Here is a 5,000-nt window from a genome sequence, read left to right as displayed (position 1 = left end):
TGCAGGTGTTTTGAGTTAATCAGCTGATTAGTTTGTGGCACCAGGTGTCTTCAAAATTTAACCCTTACACAATGTTCTAATTTTGTGACACACGGAATTTTGGATTTTCATTTGTTGCCACTTCAAATCATCAAAATTAAATGAAATAAACATTTGAATGCATCAGTCTGTGTGCAATGAATAAATATAATGTACAAGTTACACCTTTTGAATGCAATTACTGAAATAAATCAAGTTTTTCAAAATATTCTAATTTACTGGCTTTTACCTGTATATGTACAGTATATATTCCTTTTATTGAAATTTCATTCTTATCTGTACTGTAAAAATCAAATTTGAATGACAATAAAAGGAATATATACTGTACATATATATATATATATATATATATATATATATATATATATATATATATATATATATATATATATATATATATATATATATATATATATATATGTATATATATATATATGTACAGTATATATTCCTTTTATTGTCATTCAAATTTGATTTTTACAGTACAGATAAGAATGAAATTTCATTGCATTAGCTCGTTGTAGTGCAGGATAAAAGAGCAATGAGGTGCAGAGTGTTTGCATTTACAAAAGAAGGTGCTGATATAAATAGATTACCTTACAGATACATATATTGCACTTTTGCATATGCATCCACGTTAATGGATATATGTTATATTGTATCTATAGTCCAGCGAGTTAATCCGTTTTAGATATACACACCTATAATATTTATGTATATATAATATAATGGCTATATAATTAATAGTTATTATAATTGGATGTTAAGAGTATGTAAAAGTTTGACTCCTACCTTGTTTACTTCCATGATGACCTCCTTAAAGTTTTGTAATCAATCAGAAATATCAAGCAGCTAAAATGCGCCAAACACAGATAAGCGCGGAGTGTTTTGCATTTTTCCCATCATCCCTTGTCATGGATTTAAATGGGTGTAATTTGTATTTTTTTATGTTGATTGGACATGTTTTATAGTATCCACAAAGCTCAATGAGCAGGTTATGTTATGTGTGTTGATTTTTTGTGCTGGTTGATTTTTCTTTATCTGCACCATGATTAAGGAAGGTTGTTTGGTTTGGGTCATATAAGTATGTGCTGTGCTTTGTGTTCTTACGAGTACAATTTATGGTTAAGTAACTTTTGCTGGCCACCAGATGGTGACAAAATGGCAGCTATTAGACCGCTGGCTATAAGTATGTGGTATGAAAACACCGGCCACATTGCTTATTGAGCTCGTGCAGTCTGGTGGGCCAAATTGAAGACGCCCGCGGGCCGTAGTTTGGACACCCCTGCTATTCATTATCTCATACAGAACTTTGGGTTTGTGGGGTCATTACTGTGAAGTGTAACCTTACATATTTCTGTCATTCACGTCTGACCTTTGACATTTTTGATACGCACATTCGCCCACTAGGTCGCTCGTATAAACAACCACACTTTTGTTGCCTCTTGAGCAGGGGTGGGCAATTAATTTTTACCGGGGGCCGCATGAGCAACCTGAGCACTGCTGGAGGGCCACACCATACTTGCCAACCTTGAGACCTCCGATTTCGGGGGGTGGGGGGCGTGGTCAGGGTGGGGCGGGGGCGTGGTTGGGGGCGTGGCAAAGAGGGGAGGAGTATATTTACAGCTAGAATTCACCAAGTCAAGTATTTCATATAAATATACAGTACAGGTGCCTGCTCGTTTTTCGTATGTGGGTAACAACATTTAACTATGTATATATATTTCCGAATTGGTTTAACTGCCACCCGCCTGAATCTATTTAAAATCTAATTTTTTTTTATTTCAACCAAGTACAACCCATTTATCATTTATTTATTTATAACCGCCCGACCCGACCCGACCCGACCCGCGGATAAAATCTAATTTTTTTTAATTTCATCCGCCCGATCCGCGGATAATTCGCGGATTCCGCGGTTGTGCCCGCAAACCGCGCATCTCTAATATATATATATATATATATATATATATATATATATATATATATATATATATATATATATATATATATATATATATATATATATATTCATATTATCATATATATATATATATATATATATATATATATATATATATATATATATATATATATATATATATATATATATATATATATATATATAGTAATATAAATATATATATATATATGATAATATGAATATATATATATATATATATATATATATATATATATATATATATATATATATATATATATTAGAGATGCGCGGTTTGCGGGCACAACCGCGGAATCCGCGAATTATCCGCGGATCGGGCGGATGAAATTAAAAAAAATTAGATTTTATCCGCGGGTCGGGTCGGGTCGGGTCGGGCGGTTATAAATAAATAAATGATAAATGGGTTGTACTTGGTTGAAATAAAAAAAAAATTAGATTTTAAATAGATTCAGGCGGGTGGCAGTTAAACCAATTCGGAAATATATATACATAGTTAAATGTTGTTACCCACATACGAAAAACGAGCAGGCACCTGCTGCATATGCCACAACAGAAGAAAAAAAAAAAAAGAGATGGACACTTTTACGGAGCGGAGAAGGCCCCCGACGCCTCGCCGGGGTCCAGGACCGAGGCCCCTTCCTCTGAGAGGGCCCCACCGGGAGCCGTAGCTGAGGCAATCCGCGAAAAGGGCCCGACGCACGTCCAGGGTCACCACCGCGCCCACCGCACCGACACCCCGCCTCGTCCGCCTTCGCCGCGGCCGGCGTCACGCGCAGCAGGTAAGCAGCTTACCTGCCCGCCACCCCCGTGGCCGGGGGCTCGTAACAGGGGTCACTCCGCGCGCTCCGCCCGCGCAGCTTACCTGCCCGCCACCCCTGTTGCCGGGGGCGCGTAACAGGGGTCACTCCGCGCGCAGTGCGCTCACGAAAGGGGTGGGGCTCACCCTGGTTGATATAGACAGCAGCTAGGACGGTGGCCATGGACGTCGGAACCCGCTAAGGAGTGTGTAACAACCCACCTGCCGAATCAACTAGCCCTGAAAATGGATGGCGCTGGAGCGTTGGGCCCATACCCGGCCGTCGCCGGCAGCGAGACGCGCTTGGAGGTGCGCTCAGCGCGGCTCCCATATGATTGCGCACTGGTGTGCGTCTGGGTCGTGACAGCGTGGCACGCAAATGTCTGTGCTGCATTGGATCAGTCTCCTTTCTTTAACAGGCAAAAGCTTTATAACCTCACTAATGCCTTGCATCGTCTATATTAGATATATAACAACGGGCGGGTGCGGGCGGATGGCGGGCGGATGCGTTTCTGATCAAATGTTACATCGGGTGGATGGCGGATGGTTGACGACTTTCTGATGCGGTTGCGGATTAAATAATTGCCTATCAGCGCATCGCAATCAATCAATCAATCAATCTTTATTTATATAGCCCTAAATCACAAGTGTCTCTAAGGGCTGCACAAGCCACAACGACATCCTCGGTACAAAGCCCACATATATATATATATATATATATATATATATATATATATTAGAGATGCGCGGTTTGCGGGCACAACCGCGGAATCCGCGGATATATATATATATATATATATCAAGGGGGACAGAGACAGCGCACAGTGCATGTGGAACACATGTTACCATGGCGAGAAAACATGGAGAGACTGGAATGTAATAGAGTGATCTATGTTTGTCTGTTGCCATCTCCTGGTGAATGTTGGCTATAGCGTACTGGGATTACTTTTTGGTTGGCCAACGATTTACGTGGTGTTGCGCACCTGACGTCAAGTGTGTGAGTCTGTTCTGAAGTCTACAGTAAGGAGACGTACTTCATCCCCTCGCCTGTTTATTGCCTCCAACTCAATATATTACAACAACATTGCTCCATGCAGACCCTCCAGGTCCGCATGGAGCTGGAGGGGGCGTGGCCTCCAGGTCCGCCTGAATTTCGGGAGATTTTCGGGAGAAAATGTGTCCCGGGAGGTTTTCGGGAGAGGTGCTGAATTTCGGGAGTCTCCCGGAAAATCCGGGAGGGTTGGCAAGTATGGGCCACACCGACAATATTTCAATTAAATTTTGCTCAAATTATTTTTGATATACCGTATGATAAATAATAATAATAATAATAATAATCTCATTTAACCTAACTTAACTTTATACAAAAGCAGATTGCTTTTGATGGTTTTATTTTTAACACTGTCTTACACAAATCTTCCTGATGTATAATACAATGCAAAAATGTCAATTTCTGTCACTTTATCCTGCATCCTCTTTAAAAGTCCAACATTTTTCCCCGTCACATTTGGACAACCATCTGTTGTCACACCTGCCAGCTTGTCCCATTTCAGTCCTAACATGTCCAAACACGCATTCACCTATGTGAACAAGTCATTACCTGTGGTTGTCTCTTTAATTGACTGCATGGCTGCCAGCTCCTCCGTGATTTGAAAGTCTGCAGTTATCCCACGTAAGAAGATGAGCAGCTGGGCGGTATTACGTACATCGCAGATCTCATCCAAAGCCAGCGAAAAACAGTCAAAGTCGGCCGTTCTGTTCTTCAGCTGAAGCTCCAAGTTTCCAGCGATGGTCTCAAAATAAATGGTAAATGGGTTGTACTTGTATAGCGCTTTTCTACCTTTTTAAGGAACTCAAAGCGCTTTGACACTATTTCCACATTCACCCATTCACACACACACATTCACACACTGATGGCGGGAGCTGCCTGCGCTAACCAGGCCCATCAGGAGCAAGGGTGAAGTGTCTTGCTCAAGGACACAACGGACGTGACTAGGATCGTAGAAGGTGGGGATTGAACCAGTAACCCTCAGATTGCTGGCACGGCCACTCTCCCAACATCGCCACGCCGTCCCCAACCCGCCTTGTTACAGTGCGTCGGGAGAGTGACACATTCTCAAATGCGCTCCTCTTCTCCGGGAATATCAGCGCAACAGAGTCCAATAAGCACTCCTTAATAAACTCTTCGTCAGAAAACGGCTTATT

The 5,000-nt window shown here is 41.3% G+C and overlaps 1 protein-coding gene across 1 annotated transcript in view; it reads left to right on the top strand.

Annotated features, from left to right (window-relative positions):
- Positions 1–5,000, top strand: part of ccdc3b (coiled-coil domain containing 3b) — a 52,001-nt gene that overhangs the window by 13,341 nt on the left and 33,660 nt on the right. The window lies entirely within an intron of this gene.

Source organism: Nerophis lumbriciformis, linkage group LG23, assembly GCF_033978685.3.
Source record: "Nerophis lumbriciformis linkage group LG23, RoL_Nlum_v2.1, whole genome shotgun sequence".
NCBI lineage: Eukaryota > Metazoa > Chordata > Actinopteri > Syngnathiformes > Syngnathidae > Nerophis > Nerophis lumbriciformis.
Note: the sequence above shows the minus strand (reverse complement) of the source record. Positions and strands in the feature narration are given on the sequence as shown.